Genomic DNA, 23,448 nt, shown 5'->3' with positions numbered 1-23,448 from the left:
GCTGTGTAGCTAAGAAAATAATCTCAGTGATTTACTCCATCCTCCTGAGATAGCTCTAGGCTTCACATGTGTCCCCCACTTGGCTCCTGCTCTTCACTTCTCCCATCTATAATGTCCTTTGTCAAAACCAAGGAGCCTGTTGGCTGGAGTTCTGGTAACCCATGACATATTCTTGTTGACATCATCCTCTCTTAGAAGAGAGGAACAGAGTCTGTGGGTATCTTTTTCATCTCTTCACCTTTTTACAGATATTTTCACTCCCACATAGGTGGTATGAACAGGCCTGGGTCTTCCTCTCATTTTGGAAGGGCTCCTTACCCACCCTGAGAAGTCCTAGGCTTGGGTATCTTAAGCCAGTTCTGCTATAGGTAGGTCTTGGAGACCTACCTATTTGCTCCTTCGTTCTGAAGAGGAATGAGCACTGAGATGCACAGAATTGTGACTGCCCCCCCCCACCCAATTCATGGGTTGAAGTCCTTATCTCTGGTACCTCAGGACATGACCTTATTTGGAGATGGGGCTTTTAACAGTTATTTAACATAAAATGAGGTCTTTAAGGTGGGCGTTAATCCAATATGACTGCTGTCCCTGTAAGAAGAGGAAATTTGTATATATACTCAAAGGGAAGACAAAGTTTGGACAAAGGAAGAAGATGACCATCCACAAGCCAAGGGGAGAGGCTTCAGGAGGAAGCAACCCTGCTGACACCTTGACCTTGAACTTCCAGCCTCCAGTTCTATGAAATGGTAAGTTTCTGTTGTTTAAGCCTTGCAGTGTGTGTGCTTTGTTTTGCAGCCCGAGGAAACTAATACAACTGAGCAAACTAATACACCATCCCTGCTCACTCTACAGAAAACCAGGATCAGTGCAGCCTCTAAAGGGGTGGTCAGAAAAGAAAGAGGCTCCTGTCTAGCCTTGGGCCTCAGGTCTCATTCATTCGAGAGAATCCTTGTGGCCCACATATTGTCTGATTCATGTCAGTAGACCCAGAAGAATGGCTTATAAATAACAAATAGGGTGTCTTTGTCCTGCCACCTTTCTTTGCCTTCTGCCCCAGCAGGAAGAACCTAAGATCACTCAGGTGAGTGACTCATCAGTGACTGGGATTCTGGCCAAATACCTTTCTAACTCATCACACAGCTAACCCTACCTGTCGTTTAGAACTTTGCATTCATAGGAAAATATATTCTACATTCCCAACAACAATTTATAAGTGCATTTTGGATTGCAACTTGTTTAAATTGAGGACTGCCAATATTCATAGATTTCTTTTTGAACTTTTGAACTTTATATACTTTTTTATTGACACACTATAAACTTCAACCTTTTCACTGATGTAGAGCAATTTTTCCAAAGTTAGTACTACTTACTGTAGTTTTTTGTCACATTGAGTAAATAGTTTCAAAGGATTTTGCGGATATGAAAAATAAGCCTGAAGAAATCCTTATTTTTTAAAAAATATTTATTTATTTGAGAGAGAGAATGCAAATGGGGGGAGGGGCAGAGGAAGAGGGAGAAAGAATCCTCAAGCAGACTCCCTGCTAAGCATGGAGCCCAACTTGGAGCTTGAATCTAGGACCCTGAGATCATGACCCAAGCCAAAATCAAGAGTCAGACGCTAAAATTGACTGAGCCACCCAGGGGCCGTGAGAAGTCCTTTTTATGGTACTTAGCATCCCCAACAATCAGAAAATATGGGAAATTTTAGTTTTCAGTATTTGAGATGCTGTGTCCTATTGACATGAACATATTCACTTCGAAATGTTGAATACTTGTTCAATGAGGAGAAGACAATGTCTTTCTTAGTGACTTGGCATGGAGTATTGTTCTCTTGTAGCATTCTCTAGCATCATATAAAGGAAGGTGAAATACTACCCACTTCTTTAAAAGTATATTAAATGAGTTCAAACAACATTGGTTAAAGGCTGAAAAGTAGGTTAAAATTTTTAATCAGCTCATAACTATCAAATCCTGCTTCAGGCTTGACAAAAGTGATCAGACAAGCATTTGCTGAATACTCACTCTGCTCCTAGCACTGGGCCTGGATAAATGCAATATCATGCCTGCCCTCAAGGAGCTGATGATTTAGTAGGTCTGACCCATAGTCACTGAAGAAATTTCCTTTAACGTTTATTAGTGCTAGAAATGAAAGGAGATAATCAAATAAAGTGCTTAGCTGAATACTGGGCATATGATCCAGCGTTTCATAAATGCTAGCTATAATAGTCACTATTATAAAAAATAACAAAAGATATACAATGATCTACTTTGCTGTCTTTTGATTTGCTTTATCCTGTAGCCAGCTTTGGGGCAATGCCTGGAGAGTAACATTAATGATTATAGAAGTTTATAAACGCCTTCACAAGTGTTTTGTGACTGCAGCATCACTTTTCCTACCTATGGATAAAAATAAACAGTCACTCCCCCTGGGTAACAACATTGCATTTTGCAATTCAGATTTTATATTTGACTGACTTCTTAACAGCTCTGCCAATGTTTATCTTATCTGGGTCTTAAGACTCAGCCTTGAAGCTTCTGAGCACCCCTTCCCTCAGCTTTTTGCCAGCGTTAGCTAAATTATCCACTGCCTTTTTTTTAAAAAGATTTTATTTATTTATTCATGAGATACACACAGACACACAGACACACACACACACACACACACACACAGAGGCAGAGACATAGGCAGAGGGAGAAGCAGTCTTCATGCAGGAAGCCAGATGTAGGTCTCGATCCTGGGACTCCAGGACAATGCCCTGAGCCAAAGGCAGACGCTTAACCACTGAGCCACCCAAGTGTCCCTATCTACTGCCTTTTTAAATGAATCATGACCTCAAGATTCAGGACTTTTGGGTGTTGTTTCACTTACCTCTTTGAAGCTTAGGGACATGTGTTTACTGCAAAGAGTGTACAACCACACCTTAATGCTGAGGCCCAAAAGAAGGCCGAGAAGCAACAGGCTTGCTGACAGGAATACCCATGCTCCGTTATTTCGTGGCCTCCTGTGCCATTACAGCTGGAGAAAGGGCTGAAGGCAGACATCTGAGGGATGGCTTTCTTTTAAGAATTAATTCTATCCTATCTGAAAATGGCCTTGCAGTAGCTCCCTCCGACCCTGCCAGCTGACTGACCCTCCAATGGACAGGGCGTGACCTCGGCCATGGCCTTCTACTGCGACCACACTCTAATCCCAGCTCCCACACTGTCATGCCACATGGGACATCCACATGCAGCTCCCGCCTCTGTCCTCATCAGCAGAGATTTCTCCCACAGCTGGACACCATCAGGGCCTCCTGGATGCCCACATGGGATGCATTTTCCACTATCAACTCCTGTTATTGAGGACAGATGTGCATCTTAAAATTTAGGGCAATCTTGACTGCAATGGTCATGGGACACTTGATAAACTCTGCACTTCAGTGGCAGAAAAAACAAAAACAAAAACAAAAAAACCCTCACTTTCCAAGCTTATTTTCTGGGCAAGCCTGATCATGGAATGAAAGACCCTGCTTGCTTTTTTCTTTAGCATAGAGACTCTTTAATTAAATAACGGATTTGTTTTTCACTCCATAGGAGAATAGAACATTTTAATCTTTTATGCATGCTGAAGAACGTGTTTATTGAACAAAGGAAACAGACTGAAATCTCATTGGATAGGCTCACAAGGTGGTGAAGATGGACCTACAGAAGGACAGTACTTCACAGGGAGAATCTTTACGAGAAAGCCCAAGAACAAGAAAGACAAAGCTGGAGGATTTCAGGTCTTATCACACTTAAATGGGCAGGCAGGGCTAGTTGTGGGTCAGTCTGTGTAGGAAGTGAAGGTACCTTCAGTAGGAAACCCTCCAGGTCGGATCCTAGTCTATGGACATGGAGTCAGGAGGACCCTGGGGAGATCCCCTGGTCCCTCCTGCTCCTCATCCTCTTCTCACTAAAATACAAAGTGGTTGGTTGAGATCTTTATTTTGTCAGGAGGGCCTCCTGCTGTTGCTGCCTGGGTGGATGCCCTTCTCCGTGGATGCATGCATCACACATGCATGACCTTCTTTACAGCTATCACGCTGGGCACTAAGTGTGATCGTTTCCACCCTCATCACTGCATCTGCCAGGGTGGCCCTGTGACCTCCTGTTTTACTCTCAGAAAGCAGAGCTGTGTTAGCATATGGCACACACCCAATTTGGGAAAGCAATGGAGAGAGGAAGGAGGAAGGAAGGAAACAGAAAGAAAAGAGGGAAGGCAGGGAAGGGGGAAAGAGGACTTGCTATTCTCTCCTTTAAAACTCTTTCCTCAGCAGCTTGGGGACTGTGGTCCCCAGATTTTTTTTCTTCCAACTTCTCAATCCAGTTTCCTCTTTGCAGTATTTAGGTCTTAGTATCCCTTGGTATAGAAGACTGATTGGTTCTAATGGGAGTAATTGTGTTGACCCTTTCAGGAAACATGTTCGTTTTAACTGGACTTCCTGGGGATAAGGCCTGCAAGCGAGAATCCAGGGCTATAAGGCAGCCAAATGCAGGGTTCCTCAGTTGAGATGGCGCAAGTAACTTCCCGGGGCGAATGCTCGCAGTGTCTATGTTACAAAAGAGATTTGCTGTTGCCCATTTGGGCAGAGGCAATATGGACTCACCAAATAGTGCCTGTTTTTCTTCGTGAGGTGAGGAGTGCCAATGGCTATGAGCAGAAGGCGTGGGGGCCCTTTCAGGTAAAGGCAGTGAAGAGCAGAGGTGCCTGCCCTACCTCTGCTCCCCTCCTCAGTGGTCTGGAGGCCAAGTGTTCCACAGAGAGGGGTTTTGAGATGCAGGAGGCTGGCTTTGCCTCAGTGACAAATAAGCATTTACTGTGTCAGGCCAGTGAGATTTGGAGATTTGCCTTGTTGGAGGTTAGCATTAATTTCACAGACTAATACACACATTCTGCTATAAACCAAACTAAACTATATATATATATTCAATTAGTCATCAGAGTACATCATTAGTTTCAGATGTAGTGTTCAATAATTTATTAGTTGCGTAGACAAGCCAGTATCAACCAACCAAACAAAATATCAAGAACACTTCCACGGCAAGATTTCCTTAAGTTTTGATTGATGAATTCCTGCTCAGAAGGTAGATGTAAATTTGCATCTTTTTTTCCCAGGGAGAGCAATGTTTCTTCACTGTGAAATGAATATCAAAGTTGGAGAAATCAGTCATTTGTGAACTAATACATTTGTAAAATGGTAAGATGATGCAGAGTCTGCAAGTATGATTTTGTATCAAGTTGGAGAAGATTGCAATAACTCCTGTGAGCCCAGGGAAGTCACTTCATTACCTACATAATAGCTCATGCTTAAAAAATGAGGGTGACAAAACATGAGACACCCCTAACTCTGGGAACGAACAAGAGGTAGTGGAAAGGGAGGTGGGCAGGGGGTTGGGGAGACTGGGTGACGGTCACTGAGGGGGGCACTTGGCGGGATGAGCACTGGGTGTTATGCTATATGTTGGCAAATGGAACTTCACACACAAAAATGCTATATGTGTTCTTATTTCACCTTAATGCCGTATTTATACTTGTCTGTCCACAAAAGGTTGGGGGGGGGGCGTGAGTGGCATACTAGTAGAATGTGTTAGAGCAAGTCTTGATTTTGAGGGTTCCAATTCTGACTTGGGGGACAGGTAGGAAAGGGAAGGCATGAGAGAGCTCATATTACGTCTTTTATCCTTACCTGCTCTCTCCCCATTCCTACCCTGCTGTACCTTACCACGTGGAGGAGGAAGTGTTCTGTACTTGGATTTGAGGGCCCTGATACCCAGTAACAAGGAGGGTTAGGGCCTACTGATGCATCCAGCTGAGCTCAGGACACTCACGTGAGACCATGTAACACAGGACACAACATATGTGCAGTCACATGCAAGCACAGTGCAGCTTCTTCCGAGGACTTGAATTGTATGCAAAGATGTGGGAACGAAGTTAAGGAATTTAACAGGTGGAAAATTCAAAACATTCACATTATATCAAAGCATACCTAGGGAATATTAGGGATTAAAAACACAACATTTATTAGGAGTGCTGAAATTAAAGCACTGACTTCAGTGACAATTATTATTGTTATTTTTGCCTGCCATCAGCCCCCTTATATTTCTTTCTGCAGATTTCTAGGACTCTACGTTCATTGTTCTTTGCTGTTAGGGGTACTTTGATGGAAGTATTTGGGAAGCTCAGAGTGTCAGAAGAGTTTCAGATGGCTCTCCTTAGATGTTTATCTGGGCAACATTTGTCTCTGTACTGTTTAGAGCTTTAAGAAAAACTTGATATTCTACAGAATTGCTTGTAAGAGCTCTCCAAATACCCACTGAACATTTAAAAATAAGCAGTGGTTCTCCATGATACTGAGAATTAGAGAATGATCATTGTGATCGGTCAAATGTGTTACTAACTCTGAGGAAGGTCCAGTTCTTTGGAGTAAAGACACCGTATGTGAACCCACTTTAGCCAGAGGAGATCTGTTTTCAGTGATGGGTTTTCTGCAAGTAACTTTGCGATGTAAGGGCTTTGAAGTCTGGGCTATGTACATGAGGGGTCACTGAAGTGCAGCTTGCTTTCCTGGGAAGCCCTTTTCATGAAATTCCAGGAAACCAGCATCTTTACTGAAGGTGTGTGTTTCGTGTTTCTCTTTTTCCACTTTGGGCCCTCTGATGATCTGAGTGGCAGGAGCAGTGTGGTCTATAGGGATGGGGCAGAATGAGAGGGTGCGGTGCCTCTGGTCCCATTTCAGGGCACTCATATCACGCTTTTGGACTATTGCACAATTTGACTGACAGTGCCTTTTGTTTATGTAATAATTACCAGTTTACAGAGCAGTGCACATTAGAATCAGGAGTTAAAAAAAAAAAAAAAGAATCAGGAGTTTAGACCAGGAAGGAATATTAAGAATCCTCTGAAAGTAAGGATGTTAGGATACCAAAGATCCTCATTGCTTCACTTTGCAGTTGAAGGCAATGAGGTCCAGAGGAGAGTGGGGTGACTTGTCCAAGATTACACAGCAGCACAGTATGGCTGAGATTAGAACTGGGATCTTCTGAGTCCAGCCAGGCAGTGCTCCTGCTCCCTGTGGGACCTCACCGCACCCCATGGGGAACTGGGTCTTTGCCTCAGCAGTGGTGGGCACAGAGGCAAGCACACCCCACTGGTTACCTTGCTGGCAACTACCTTTCAAGGTAGGAAGGGCAGGTCATGTATATAATTAAGAGCATCTCTAAGTGATAGGAAAACAAACTGAGCCTCAGAAACCATGAGTATCCTGTTTAAGGCATACACCTGGTAAGTGACAAAACCAGAATAGAATACAGTTACCCCAGCCTTGAGATCTTTCTACGCACATGCTGCCTCGGTACCCAGAACCCAGCCATGGTCCTGGAGGCCCAAAGCCTGCTGAGCACCTGGAGGGCAGCTGGAAGCCTTTCATGCAAACAGAGGAAAATCTAATCACAGACAACTGGATGAAAGATTTAAAAAAAGAGAAATAATTATTGGGATCTCTTATTCATACAACAAAAGAGCAATTTCCTTGCGTCGCCTAGGCAGGGATAGTGGATTGTGCAACAGGCTTTGCAGGAAGGAAAGAACATTTTGTCAGTTGTCACCTTTGGCCCACTATCTTGCCACCTGCTGACTTTAAGAAAAATTTGTCTGAAGATGAGGATTAATGTAATGGCTCATTCCATTACTTCTGTACTTTTTGGATGAAATTTGATCATTCCGCTTCACATTCCTTCTCCTCACCTGCTCTGGAAAGCAAATTGAATTCTTTGAAAGAAAATTCAGTCCAGACCAGAACACACACAGAACCAGCATCTACCCCTCCTCTTAAAACCTAAGGGGCTCCTCTTAGCCACAAATGCTTCTCTTCTGGTGTGTTTACACTGCACGGTTTATTCCATTAAGGTCCAATTTCAGGTGCTCAGTGAAACCCAGATGGCTCGAGCCTGGCTGTCCTGAAGAACATAAGCACCCACAAGTAAACAATTTCTTAGACTAACTTCCTCAGGGATTCGTTTGAAAGTTCACTGGAAACTCTGCTCATGGAGAGCTTACCCACCTTTAAAGGAGCTGGAGGTTGTTTTCTGGCCTAGCCCATCAGAGCCAGGCATCTTAGTGTGAATCTCGCTCCCCAGCCATTGTGGGCTCTGTGCACACCCGGGGAAGCTCACCCTGCTGCAGGGCCTCTTCCCAGTGCTTCTCCCAATGCGAAGTTCCCGGCTCAGCCTGCAGCTGCTTGGGAACTCAACAAATAAAATATCATCCAAATAGCTGCTCCCCACCCTCCCCACCACCATTTTTTAATAGTGCCTTTTAATGTATATAAAGCACATAATTGATGCTCTTTGCCTTATAAACATCTAGTTACAGGATTTTGAAATACAGGAGGCTAATATGTTTCATTTCCCAGTTGAGTAAACTGAGGCCCAGGGAGGTTAAGTAACATGTCTCAGGACCCCAAGCCGGTGAATGCTAGAGCAGAGGGCGGAATCCCAGGGAGGTTGAGTCCAGAACAACCTCCAACTACAGTCTTACCTGTGGCCCACCTACACGCCAGGGTGCGTGCCTCCAGCCCTCCTTCCTTCAAGACAGATTCATTTGTTCCTCTCTGTGATGCAGAGCTACCAGCATCCTTTCTTTTTTTTTAAGATTTTATTTATTTATTCATGAGACACACACACACACACACACACACACACACACACACATACACACACACAGAGAGGCAGAGACACAGGCAGAGGGAGAAGCAGGCTCCATGCAGGGAGCCCGACGTGGGACTCCATCCCAGGTCTCCAAGATCTCGCCCTGGGCTGAAGGCAGCGCTAAACCACTGAGCCACCCGGGCTGCCCCATCCTTTTGTTTTTGAATAATTTTTGCATTTATCATCTGTGTCGCAAATGCTAATACTGAATGATTCTTGTGCTGTTCAGGGCTGTCAGTTTCCTCCTCACTAACCCAAAAGAACTCTAGGGAGGGGTCTCATCAAGTGCTCCATGTTCAGGGTAAAGCAGGGATGGCACCTACCACTGATATGGGTTGAGTGCTTTGTCCCACTGTTAAGTCCAATGAGGTTGTGCTGTATTACGTTGGTCATGGTGGATCTGGGTTCTTCTATGGTTGATTGTAGGCAACCCTGTCTGTCTGTTTGGGCCCTCCTCAGGCATGCTCGGCTCCCTCTCTCCCACTGCTCGCCCAAGCCCAGGGCTGAGTCCTCTCCACTACTCACGATCCACCGCGCTCTTCATGTGTACCCGCTCCTTGCTTCATTCTGCCTCTGATGCTCTTCTCATTTACTTCGCCTTTAAAGGTCTGCTCAACCTCACCTCCTCTGTAGGAAAAATAATTTGTAATTTCCTCTGTGCCCATACATGCTCACAGCCCCCGGCTATCCTGCGAGTCTAGAACTTGCCTCCTTGCTTTATGGTCATTTATTTGCTCATCTTCCTCCCTTGCCAAGCCTGGGTGCTCCCAGAGCCCCAGGACCTGTTGTATGCGTCTTTATACCCCTCCTGCCCTGGGTCCCGGCACAGCCCTCGGAACTGTGGGGCCTCAAAATCGTTTGGGAATGAGCAGGTAATTTAACTTGCCTCGTGAGATGCGCCAGCAGGAAGAGAGTTCACAGAGGGGGCGAGGGAGGAGCTGCTGGCGCGGCCTCGGCCCATGCGGAGGGCCCACGGCAGACCATAGAACCCCCTCGAGCTTGTGGCCAGTTCCCCCACACCAAAAGACCCACATCCTTAGTGAAATTCTCGTTGATTTGGAAAAATTAAGCCCAGAGGTGGATTCACCGCAATGAAACGATAGGAAATTCGCCCGCCCACGCCCTTTCTAAGGGCCTTCTTCACCTGGACTTGCAAGTTTGTCTTTCCTTCCTATAAAGATGAGCCTTTATATATTTATATAAAGAGAGCCTATAAAGATGTAGGACTTTGTGTCTGCGTGAGTGGGACTTGCTTCTGGATTATGGGTGTCCCTTGGGTCTGCCCGCAGAAGAGGTTGCAGCATCACTTTCTAGAGCCTCGGGGATGGCTGCACCTGCTTGTGGGGGGCGGGGGGGGGGGGTTCATGTGAGGCTCTTCCCGAGGACCTGCAGATTCTTCAGCGGATGAGAGACTGGGTCCTGCCAGGCCCTGATTCCCCTTTTCACAGGTAAACCAAGGGACATTTTATTTAGGAGGAAGTATAGAATTTACCCTCCATGACATCTGCCTCAAAAAAGATAGAGGACGCCTGGGTGGCTCAGCGGTTGAGGGTCTGCCTTTGGCTCTGGGCGTGATCCAGGAGTGGCGGGATCAACTCCCATATCAGGATCCCCATGGGGAGCCTGCTTCTCCCTCTGCCTGCCTCTCTGCCCCTCTCTCTCTCTCTCTGTGTCTCTCATGAATAAATAAATAAAATCTTTAGAAAAAAGATTAGAAATAAACTCTGCACAACATGTTTTAACTGTGTTATATATTTTTCAATTTTTTTTTTGTGTTTATTATGCCATTAAATCCTTCCACATGCTCTGGAAGGTAGGTTGAGGAAAGTGTCATATCTCTTACCAGGTGAGGAAGGTGAGTTCAGGGTCACTCTTGTGAGGTCCCAGGGCAACCACTGTCAGGGTTGAGGTCGAATTTGAGTCCCTTGTTGACTTATACTCTGTCTCCTTCGTGGTTTTCAGAGAGGAAAAGTATCAGAAGTCAGGTGGAGTGGAGAAGGGACATTTTTCCCCCAAAAGGGTTGTGAACATGGGAGCTGGTCTTCCAAGGTTGGGGGAGGTGATCAGACAAGAAGTGTTCAAGACCCGAAAAAACTGTGTAATGCATGTGTGGTGTGTGTGTTTGAGGTGTGGTGTGTGTGCATGCATGTATGGTCGGTGGTACATGTGGTTTGTGTGTGTGCGTGTGCGTGCACACGTGTGGCGTGTGATGTATGTGTGTATATAGTTTGTGGTGTCTGTGTGCATACATGTAGTGGGTGTGCATGCTTGTGTGGTTCGTGGTGTGTGTGTACATGCATATGTGGCAAATGGTGTGTGTGTGTGTGGTTCGTGGGGGTGTGTGGTTTATGTGTGTGCATACATGTGTGATGTGTATGTGTGTATTTTGTGATGTCTGTGTGCATTCATGTGGGGTATGCGTGTGTGTGCATATGTGTGTGCAGGTTTGGGGAGTGTGTTTTACCCTGGAAGATCTATTTAGGCAAGAAGGTCGGAGACTAACTGATGTCAAATCCACAGATGGAAATTTGGGGGAAAGAGAGAACCAAAGGAATTTAAGAGTGGCAGTGATTTGATTCGTTGGCAGGTTTGGTGGATTATTCTGAATTTAGGATTGAAAGAGGCAGCTGGAGTTTAGATATTTTTAGTAATTAACACCTTATTAATACTTTGTTTCCCAGTATAATGTCCCCTCCCCAAGGAAACGAAAACACTACCTCCCCCTTCGTGCCAAGTTTCCTGTGTAAAAACAAAAGAGGCCATGAGCCATCACCCTTCCTAGGGGCCAGTGTGATTAGGCCTGTGGCTTATTAGAAATTCCTACCTGCATTTTCCTGGCGAATACAAAGCACTTTAGAAACACTTTCTTATTTTTTTTAAAGATTTTATTTATTTGAGAGGGAGATAGAGTGAGAGAGCGAGAGGGAGAGAGAGAGAGAGCACAAGTTGTGGGGAGAGGCAGAGGTAGAGGAAGAAGCAGGCTCCCCACTGAGCAGGGAGCCTGATGTGGGGCCTGATCCCAGGACCCTGGGATCATGACCTGAGCCAAAGGCAGACACTTCACTGATTGAACCATCTGGGTGCCCAAAATATTTTCTAATAAATCTTCGTAATCTGTTCAACAATATTCAGGATCTGTAAGAGGTGAGGAGCAGGCCTCACAGTAGCAGTACTGGATTGGTCTAACTCTGGACTATACATTTGTGATGTGTGTAACATATCCACACTGAAGGTAGAACCAAGCCTGTATCTGTGAACCACAAACACCAGCTCCCTCTTTCCTAGGGCCATTTTACATTGTGGATGTCATATCGCAATGATTTCTTTGACTTGGTTCTATTTAATTAATTGTTGTTTTAAAAAAAAAAGATAATGAAATCCCACAAGTTCTCCTACACTTCTGATGTTTTTTGACAAAGACATAGGCCTGCAAGTCAAGCAAGTGAGGCATGTTTTTGCATGGAATGATGAACAGAGTCCCCAGTGAGCTTCCTGATCACAGTGCCTGGTGTATAAGCTGGTAGCCTAACGCATTCTTTGACTGTCGAGCGTCTGGTTTAATACATAGCTGTGTGTACACACGTTTTCATAAATAGATACACATCTTTGAATTCCAGTGCCAGACGAAGCTTAGCAGGCGTAGTTGGGGAGTAGTTCAGCTGCAGGGGAAGAGGGGAGGATGTGGCCTGGCTGCTCTGGGTCCCTTTTTAGGCCACAATGTGGGTGGGGGTGGAACCAAAGGCCCGGAGCCACGGAAGGTGAGTGTGGAGACAGTGGTTGAAATCGGGTGGATTAGGGAGATGAAAAAGGGAGAAAGATGAGAGGTAGGGGATTAGCAGAAAAGAAGTGTCAACTCCAGAAGAGAAGCCTTGGGTTTTATGGAATGTGCTCCGTGTAAAAAATAACTGCATTTTGATGTCTCTTCCAGGCTTTTCATAGCTAGACAGCTGCAGAGGCAGAGAAAAATGCAGAGGCTGAAGTGGGAGGAGTGTGTTCAGGAGATGCCTGATCTTCGAGAAAGGTCCCCGGCGGTGACCTGCACACGGTGCTCTCCCTTACCTCACACACACCTCGAATACTTGGCCATGCTGCTCAGGGGATCGTGTCGTTCGTGTGGCACACTGTTTGTGAAGGTATTATTACACTGTTAAACATGTAGTTAGACAATGTAAGTGTGGCTTTTGATTTTCAGGTACGGCTAAGCATGCATATGCCTGCAGCACACTGCGCACGCCCAGGCACACGGGCACGTGCACACACTCGCTACACACACACACATGCACTGCGTACGCACGCACGTTCTGAGATGGTTTAACTTGAGACTTTACCTTTGTTCTCGGGTCCTGTCAAAGTATTTAATATGAGGCAGTGCACATTGACAAACAAAAGCGCTGTCACTTTGATGCCTATGCCTGGAAAGATGTGCTTGTTGGCCACCAAAAGCTCCATTTCCGTACAGTTAATCTTAGGGGCTTCTGTTCATGCTCAATTCTGATTTCCACTTTGTAGAGACTTGCCTCTGCTGTTTGGACAGGTGAGAGCATCAAACACACGATTCTGTTAAAATACTAGCTTGTTTGTGTGAGGACAGAAGCATTTTAGCATGTATCAGATACTCCTACTGTCTATTCTGATGGCTTTTTATTTATGGAATATTGGCATATTGTTATCTGTGAGTCTTTTCAGTTGTTTTTGGAAGAGAGATTTGGAAAAACATGAATGATGGGCGCAGCCACGGACAGCCAACTCTAAATTAAATATTCACTGCTTGGTCTTGCCAATTTATTTTTAAAAAGAGAAATTAGCACGAGTTCATTTAATGTCTTGCAAGGTCCAAGCCAGAAATAATTCCATAATCCTAAAAGATCGCTCCTCTTTAACGCTCCTGTTTAAGTCCTAAAACAGGTCTTTAAATACATGTGCCTTTATCTTAGCATTTTGCTCTCTCTTGAATGTTTCTCTAGGCATGGGGCTTTGGGCTCTGTCGAGTGCACAACCCCTTTCTTCTAATTCTCCTGAAAACTAATCTATTTTTGGGGAGCCTTTCCAGGGCTTTGCGTTTCAGCTTTCATATTTTTATCATGGGTACAGAGGGAATTTGTCTTCCTTATTGGATTCTGCACAAGGAGGGCCCTGGATGAAAGTGGGTGTGTCTCTTATTCAAAATGTAAAATACACTTTTGCAAAACACCCGATTAAAACCAACCGCAATGCTGAGAGGACACCTTGGGACAAGAAATCATTTACATGTCAGGGTTCTTTCATTCTTTATGATAACTTGCTGCTGGAAATGCTGCGGCTCCTGGATCAGCCCTACCTTAAACTGATATCCAGCAGTGAAATTTGAGTTTTGATGTATGTTGTATAATGAGACCCACTTACAGTGCTCTGAGCCTAAAATCTCATGAAAACTATTTCTGTAGGATCCCTTCCATATTTCCTGTTTCTAGGGATGTAATTAGATTTATGTATGACTTCACAGGCTGTTGTAGCTTCGGTTATGGTTACAACCAGGGTGGGCTGTCAGAACTGTAACATTGCCAAGGGCCCTATTGGTGTGCTTTTCCCGGGTACCCATTTGACTTCCCTGGGACCCCATGGCAGGGTCCAGTGGGTCAGATACGGTCCTGAGCTGAGGCCTGGCTTTATCCCATGGTTCCCACCCCCTTCTTATCTGTTTGTCTGTTTGTCCTTTCATTCTTTCATATAACAAATATTCATTGAGAACCAGGTGTTCTTTTCTGCCCAGAATACAGATGAGGACGGGGTCCCCACTCTTTGAACAATTAGGTCTGTGTGTAAGTTACAGAAGTAATTGGTTCCTACTGCCCAGCAGATTGGAAAAGTGTGGAAGTGTGTGTGGGGAGAGCAAGGAGTAGGAGCAGAGTGTGAAGGACAGGTGGGAGAGGTAGGAACCCTCTAACTGGGAGTCTCCAGGAGGAGGCAAGGAGCCCACTCTTCCAGAATCCATCAGGGAAACCTGCATGCTGGAGAAGGAAGGGCAGGTGGGTGTACACGGGATGGCTCTCTATAGCTTTTGAAGCTATCATAGAAATTGTACTTGACTAGTTTGTTTTTAGCATACCATTTAAAAAGATTTATCAATTGCTAATAATTCTAAGGTAATGTAGACCTCTTGGGAATATACCTAATATTTAGAAAAGCACATTTTATTGTTAGTAATCAAGATTCCAACATTCCAAAAAAAATGTTCAACATTTCACATGGGATTTTTCAGGTATAAACGATTTCCTTTGAATCCATGTTTATGTCATTTCCTATTTTGTCAACATTTTAGAGTTTTCACAGTTCTCTTGCGAATTTCTCAAGCAGCATGGTCACCTCTGGTTTGCTAGTTCTAGTATGAGTATCTAAATTACTTTGTAATGGTTTTGGCTTTGGTTTTCTCTCTAGGTCATTTCTTACTTTTCTCCCTCTTAGCATTCAGCATGTTAGTCATTTCAGTGGTGTTCTGTGAATTGTCCTGCTTTTTCTAAATTCATTTTTGTTATGATTTGATTTTAAATTATCTTATTTCATTGTGGTTAGCTCTTGAGAAACTTTCACTGTACTCCAAAGTTTGCATGGATATAAACTTCAAGTAAATATATTTATCCTTTCTTATTGATGTCTGCTATCTTTTCCTTAGCACATTTTCATTCAAGGCTTATTCTGTGCCTAACATAATGATAGGCTTTGGGAATATACAGATTAAATAGAGTCTATAGCATGTTAGCATAAGGAGTCTAAATAATGGAACTTTATCTGTAGTCTCTTGTTGCTTTTAGGTAGCATTTTACTTTAATAAATGTAGTTTATTATACTATAGAGATGGATAACACACCCTCTATTCTTCCATAATGATCTGGTTGTAGGATGTGATACTACCTTTTTGTTTTCCTTCCAGTGACACATAAGGCTTCACCAAGCTTCAGTATGAAATTATGTTTCTACTAACTGACTTTTTTTTTAGATTTATTTATTTTAGGTGGGGGAGTGAGTGGCAGAGGGAAAGTGAGAGAGAGTCTTAAGCAGACCCTCAGGAGGCTCGATCATGACCTGGACCTGAGGCTTAACTGACTGTGCCACCCCGGTGTCCCTCTACTAACTGACTTTTAAGGCAAATATTGATAGTACTCGACTTTTTGTATGTCTGATTTTTGAAAACTCAAAAGTTATACCTTATTAAAATTTACTAGCTAATTCCTGATTTCTTTTTCTCTCTCTATCTCAAAAAAACAATAGACAAAAAGCAACTTCTCACACCTTGATTAGCTCTAAAGTACTTGTGGTCCCTTGAACTATTTAGGTCAGGTGACTTCTACGTGAGACCCATTCAGGTTCTTTGCTGAATGCATAAGTGTCACTTTTCCCCCAGTAGATACAATAGCCAATAAAGCCAACTTTAGTGTTGTCACTTGGTGGTTGTTTTCCAAGATGGTAACTGAGATTTCAACGTATGTCAAGCTATGGGATAGTAACTGAAAAATTCTGCTAATTTGGATAGAACTGTGCAATGTGCAATAGATACGAGCTTGATGTTCCATTAACTATTTGTCAAACAGCCGATAAAATATTACAGATGTGAAATTTTTAAACCTTATTTGCTTTTCCAATCAAGCTTTAGCTTAAAACACAGAATCCACTTTAGATATTTTAAGCAGAAATGACTGTGCTTTAGGGAGTTTTAATGCTCACACAATTATCAGAAGGACTAGGGAAGTAGCTACCAGGCTAAGGCTCCAGAAATAATGCCTAGAACAAAACTTCTGGCCAAGTCCAGGATGAGGGAGTCTGAAGCTAGGGATGGAAAGTTAAAAGCAAGATCTACTCCCTGTCTCACCTGTGACTGCCTCTTAATACACAGAGGGGAAGAAAGCCAAAAGGAATCAATCTCTTCTACCTCACTTCCATCCTTAAAATTTTAATAATACTTAATATCATCAGGACCTCTAGCTGAAAGGGAGACTGAGAAATGTAGTTTTTAGCCTCTCAGATTCTAGTCTAGTACTTCTACAGAAGTACTCTGGAAAGGGATGAGAATGAATGCCTAGTGCCAGTTCATTACATCCAGCAGAATGACAGAAGGAGAAAGTAGTGCATATGCAGATAGATGCCATGGGAGGAGAAGGCTTCTTGTAGTGTCTGTTACTGGAAGCTTCTATTATCAGGACAATCAACCTTCCTCACATTTGCCATACTTGAATAATGATTGTCAGGAAAGTTTTGGTCAAGTCTAGGTCTGTTCAAGAAGGAAAGGGAAAGTGAGACATGCAGGTGGCTGAAGGAGTATTAATGGAATCGGGTTCATGCTAATGCACCCTAACCTCTACCTCCACTGCAGACTGATGCAGAGGTAGCAGGAAGGAATCCAGAAGCATCTTTGATTAATGCAAAATTCACATGGTATGAGGCCACCTGGATCTGAACTATTCTGTGAACTGGGAAGCATTTGTAATCTAGGTATTGAGAAACATAGTCATGTTAAGTTGGGTCATCTATCATAAGCAGAGTCAACAAACATGTTAGGCCACAGCCATGTCGAACACCTTGTGTGGTTGGTCTCGGAGGTGATGCCAAAGCATAATAGTGTGTCTTTGGATGAGGCAGATAAACTCTGGCTAAGTTAGGTGAGCATTGTACCTATTACCTATTGGTTAAGAGGGTGGCATGGAGCCAGGTCTTGAAGGATGCCTATGGTATCATTGGGAGAAGGTGTTCACTCTAGGCAGAGGCATTAGGATGGGTAGAGGAGCAGTGGCCTTTTGATTCAAAAACTTCAACACCCAAAAAACAAATAATCTGATTTAAATGGTCAGAAGAGGGACACCTGGGTGGCTTAGCAGTTTAGCGTCTGCCTTGGGCTAAGGATATGATCCCGGGGCTCGGGATTGAGTCCTTCATCGGGCTTCCTGTGAAGAGCCTTCCCCCTCTGCCTATGTCTCTGCTTCTCTCTCTGTGTGTCTGTCTCTCATAAATAAATAAATAAATCTTTAAAAAAAGTAAAATGGTCAGGATACATGAACAGACATCTCTCACAAGAAGATAAACAGATGGCCAACTGACACATGAAACGATGCTCAACATCACTCATCATCACTCAACATTACTCAACATCAAAATTGCAATGAGTTATCACCCCACACCTATCAGAGTGGCTAGAATCAAAAACTCAAGAAGCAATAAGTATTGATGAGGATGTGGAGAAAAAGGAACACTTTCACACTGTTCACACTGTTGGTGGGCATGCAAACTGGTGTTGCCACTCTGGAAGACAGTATGGAGGTTCTGAAAAAAGTTAAAAATAAAACTACCATATGACCCAAAATTGCACTACTGGGTATTTACCCCCAAAATACAAAATTGCACTACTGGGTATTTACCCCCAAAATACAAAAAATAATTCAAAGGGATACATGCACCCCTATGTTTATGGCATAATTATTTACAATAGTTAAATTATGGAAGCAGCTCAAGTGTCCAATTATAGATGAATGGATAAAGAAGATGTGATGCATGTCATATCTATCTATCTATCATCTATCTATCTATCATCTATCTATCTACGATGGAATATTACTCAGTAATAAAAAATAAAGTCTTGCCATTTGCTAAGACATGGATGGAGCTAGAGAATATAATACTAAATGAAATAAGCGAGTCAGAGAAAGACAAATATCCTAGGATTTTACTCCTGTGTAGAACTTAAGAAACAAAATAAATGAACAAAGGGAAAAAGAGACAAACCAAAAAACCGTCTCAACTCTAGAGAACAAACTGGTGGTCACCAGAGGGGAGATGAATGGGGAATGGAGGAAATAGGTGATGGGGATTAAGGAGTGTACTTATCATAATGAGCTCTGAGTAATGTATAGAGTTGATGAGTCACTATATTGTACACCTGAAACTAAGATAACACTGGATGTTAACTATACTGGAGTTAAAATTTAAAAAAACTTAATAAAGGAAGAAAAAACCCCAAAGAGTGTAATTTTCCTCTTGCTGTTTTGGCACTGGATAGAGAATGGTTGAAATTTACCAATCACCATAACAATTTTTGGTACAATTTTATAAGGAAACTCTTGCTTTGGCTTCTAATCGAGACCCTGTGGCCTTAAGAATCTGAAGAGATTTTGTGGTTTGGTTTTATTTTCATAGAAAGACCAAAAAAAAAAAACGTCTGGAACACAAATTGATTCTGTGTTTTAGGTTTGCTGTATAGCTTCTGACGACCACAAAGCTCTCAAGCTTTCAAACTTATATTAACTGAAATGAACAAGAATATCTTCAAATTCAGAGAAGCCCATGAGCACTGCAGGAAGTTCACAGCTTTCTGTTTGCCTATGATTGGCCAAATGCCTCTTTTTAGCCCTAAGAGTTGGAAGTAGGAGTCACCTATAATTTTATGTTTCTTGAAAGTTTTCCTTAGAAGTCATTTTTAAGTATCTCATTTTTAATTCTGTATCATATTTTTATTGCCTTTATATTTTAGGTTAAACATGCCTATAAATAGCTTAGCCAACTGGAATGAATTCTTTACCCAAACTGGCTTTACTGTCTGATGAAAATTGCATTTTCTCAGGGAAAGAAAGAGAAGATGAATTTTTTTTTTTCTGGGTACTTCCTCAGAGCTTTGTTTCTGCAGTCTGTACCAGCGTTTGGGCATGAAATTTTTTTGAGGGTTTTTTTTTTAAAGGCTTTAGTTACCATTTACCCACACGACTTCTTTCATCCCCTCTCATATAATTATTCTATTTGTTGGAACCAAGACATGCTGAAACATTACAGGGAATGCTTCTCTCACAGGCAGACTGGAAGTGGGATATAATAGTGACCTAAAATACAGTGTGCTGGTACAATTCTAAGCCTAGAATTTATGAATGTGGGAACTGGGAAGCGGTATTCTAAGGAATATTGAAGGAAGTGGTATCTAAGGAATAATTTGGCAACCTGAAATTTTTTTCCCTAGGCAAAGTAGCATGATTAGTTAGAATATAGTTTCTGTTGACTCTCTTTGGATTTGAAGTTGCCTTGAGCCCCCATGTAACTATGGGTGGTTTCCTTAACCCTCTGCACCCCTGGCTCCTGAAAGAGGGTATATTATTAAGCAGCTAGCTCACAGGGTTAGTAAGAGCATTACATGAAATTAAATTGCATTCATAAAACTTTACAAGACTCATCACAGTTCCTGGAATAGTGAGGGTACTAAATTAATGTCATTATTGCAATTAATGCTATTAATGACTTTTGTCCAGCTTGGGCCTATGTACATAGCTGGTTCTTTATCTGTTAAATTTAAGTAAATGCTGAGCAACTTGGTGAGTTATTGTTATTTATTGTTAAATGGAGCTATTTACCAGCTCAGGAATGTGATGTTTCTAACAAGTGCTACCCATGGCCATGGGGAGATTTATCTGGTACAGGGTAGAGACAAAATCCGAAGGTGGTTGTAATAAAATGGTGAGCTACAATATTATGTGAGATGGCCTCTTTACACACATTACTGAAATAAACTTTTATGAAAAGAACATCAGTCAGAAGGAATGTGGATGTGCCTCTAGCAAGAGCAGACAGGGCGCTGATCTCTGGCAGCTTCGCCAAAGTGCTCTCACTCCCTCCTAGGTACGGCCTTCATTTCAAGGGGCTCTCTGAGTCTCCTTTCCTTTACTAGTAAAACAAGACTGATGCCTGGGCTTGAGGTGGTTTGATAAGCTCTTTTGTAAAATTGTTTTTAGTAGTTATTAAGTATTGAGTAGTTAATGAAATTAATTAGAACTAATGCAGTGAGTGGCATATGATTGGTCCCCAATAAGTGAAGGCCAAAAGAGACCAAAGATGTCCCAGAAGTCATGATGAGAAATGCAGGGACATGTGTACTTAAAGAAAAATCTTCAAAGCACAATTAGTAATAAATTTGAACTAAGTGACTGATCACATTTGGTTTCTTCCAAGGGTACAGAACATAGACTTCTTTTAGGAAGGCAGTTTTATTTTTCTTAATTTCTGCCTCTGGTACTTTATGACTTTAGGCAGGTTACTTAACTTCTCTAAGCAATGTGGGCAAAGCACATTTTCAGAAATGCAAAAATATTGTCTGTAAAACATTTTATGTGCTGTGATGTGCTTGGGTAGATATTTATGATGCTGTTATCATTATTTTTCCCAAAGATCAAGCCTGAGATCTGGTTTCTGGGGCTCCTGTGGAATTATCTACATAATCAATGGGCTCCATCATTTTCATACCTTACAGCACCTGGTTATCATGATACAAGGGTCACCGAGTTTATATGGGCAGCTCACTTCATTCTGCTCCACAGCTGCCAAACAAGACCTTACCCTTGACCAATCGCTTTGAAAATATATGCTGCAGGTTGTGACAAATTGTGGCGGGGTGAGCACAGACACATCCTGGCTCCTGGAGACACAGTTGGCAGGGTCCACCCTTCAAAGGATGAAGGATCAGCTTTATCTTAGGAGCTAAAAGTGGACCAGGAATGGGTGTCACCCACTGGTCCCTGAGTGTCCCATGGAGTAGTGGCCTCTACTGCAAGCTAACATTCTCAGGAGCTCAACCTGAGCTTGCAGTGTGGGTTTGACTCACTTTGCTGGTTTATAGTTTTGGAGTAGAACTTGTCCTACTAGTTAAAACAGTCAATCTCCTGGTGGCTCAGCTGCAATTCTGTGGTTGTCAGTATCTGGCAAATTCCAAAGCAGTCTTTGGGGAATGCTTCTGGGTCACTCAAGTGTCTGTGTGGAATTTGGGGTAACCAGAACAGGGATTGCTTCAACCCCTGCCCCAATAAGACACACATATCTGTTCAGTCTCGCAAATTTAGAGGGGAATCTTCAGGGCACTAACCCAATGGCTGTATGTCAGAATTGGCACTGGAATTTTTTGAAAAGTTCTATTTCCTGACCTTGATTCTGGAGATTCTGATTGGCTGGGGCAGCACAGACAGCAGCATGAGAAACCTTCATTTCAATCCTGCAGTGAGAAACCATCTGCATTCATTGATTGTAGGACTTACAGACACACCCCAATTTTTCTATATATTTATTTATTTATGGCTAAATTCTAACTGAGCATAAGAGAAAGGAAAGCATTTTCTTTGATAAGCTGTTGCTGGTTCAGTGGGTCTAGTGTGGGGCCTGTCTTGGTGTATTTGTTATTTTCAGGCTCCTCTGATGATTCTAGACAGGGTTTGGAATAACGTGACTGAGAGAATTTTAAAATGTGAGCCTCTCAAGTAAACTCTGGAATTCCTAACTCCTCAGACTATGCCAGTCATGACCTGGGGCCTTCGGAGGACCCAAAATTCCTCTCTGGTCTCAGTGAGGCATTCACCAGTTCTCTGGATAGCAGAATGCAAATGTTGAGCCCCATGGCATGTTTTGATCATCTAAGAAATACCATTTTGTGTGTGTTGGCAGGAGGAGGCCTCCTTGAGCTGAGATGAACCACCTTTCCTGATTCCTGCGTAATACCCCCAACTCTGCTCATTTGGTCTCTGGGTAAATCCTCCTAATGGTGGTGAGTGCTGGGTGGGGACTGCCCTCAGAGGGCCTGCGATGAAAGGACAATAGGAGGAGGGAAGGACTTATGTGTATTGTGATTTCCTTCTTGAAAGCAAAATTCTGCACCTTATGTGATCCAACCTCATACTCTGAGTATACTGTGTATAATAGCGGACACTAGAGGATTTCCCAACCCTGCCTGGCTCCGTCCCATGGAGGCAAGAAGGGACCCAAGGCTGCCCACCGCCTCCTGCTAGTGAATACCGTGGCCAGCAGTGACTTCTTCCATTACAAAGGAAGGTGACTATTGATGGGACAGCCAAGGTCTTAGTCTAGCAAAGTGATACTGTGGATTGAAAAGGAATCCTGACCCTGTCAAGCCCTCGGCGTATGGTCTGCTATTCCATGACACAGTTTTGAACTGGAAAGCAGTTTTGCGGGCTGCGATCAATGGGTAGGACGATGCCTTCCTATTGCTCAGAGGAATATGATCACATAAGTGGTATAAAGTCAGCAGCTGGGGGGCAGATGTATACTTATAGGAGGAAAGGGAGAAGTACTGAGGTTGGCTGAAAAGTCAAGCCCTCTGAAGTGATACATTATTAAAAAACCACAACATTTCTCTGACAATGTGATTCTTCACGGGAAGAATGTACAAGCTTTTTTTTTTTTTTTTAAACAGAATTTTTATTAAGCAGGTTATTTTTAAGATAAAAAGGTCAGCTCTAGGCAGAAAAGGTAACTTATAATTACTACCATTATTTTTTAGCAAATGGATTACTGTGAAAATATCATCCCTGTGTCAAAATCAATGTTTAAAATAGGCAGTTGATTTCACAAACTTCTCTTCGCAGATTTTCTCCATCCCCTGATGCCCTCCTACCCCCCAGGGAAGTTCCATGTCCTGCCCCTCAGCCCAGGATTCCTCTTTGTCACCTTCTCCATCTGATCATCTGCAATGCATCCTTCAGCCACCAACTTCTATGTCCCTGATTCAGGGACAGTTTCTCCTCCTCCCTCTAGACAAAACTGATTGCTCAAACATCAGTGCTCTCTACCTCTAGCACATTTGTCACACCTCTGTTATAAGAGATTTTCACATCGCATGGTAATTTATTCTGTAAATGTCTAGCTGCCTTACTATGCTGGAAAATCTAAGAGAGCAGACAGTGTTGGGTGTCTCTGTATTTCTAGGCTCTGGCAAGGTGT

The 23,448-nt window shown here is 43.0% G+C and overlaps 1 long non-coding RNA gene across 1 annotated transcript; it reads left to right on the top strand.

Moving 5' to 3' along the window:
* Nucleotides 1-5,100: 5,100 nt before the first annotated feature.
* On the top strand, nt 5,101-22,776 carry LOC118355687 (uncharacterized). Its single transcript, XR_004818666.2, has 3 exons — nt 5,101-5,216; nt 12,653-12,857; nt 22,156-22,776. It is a non-coding gene; the product is annotated as an uncharacterized LOC118355687 (long non-coding RNA).
* Nucleotides 22,777-23,448: the final 672 nt, after the last annotated feature.

The sequence above is a fragment of the Canis lupus genome, chromosome 25 (assembly GCF_003254725.2).
Source record: "Canis lupus dingo isolate Sandy chromosome 25, ASM325472v2, whole genome shotgun sequence".
NCBI classification, from domain to species: domain Eukaryota; kingdom Metazoa; phylum Chordata; class Mammalia; order Carnivora; family Canidae; genus Canis; species Canis lupus.
The sequence above is the reverse complement of the archived record's forward strand: the minus strand, read 5'-3'. Positions and strand labels throughout refer to the sequence as shown.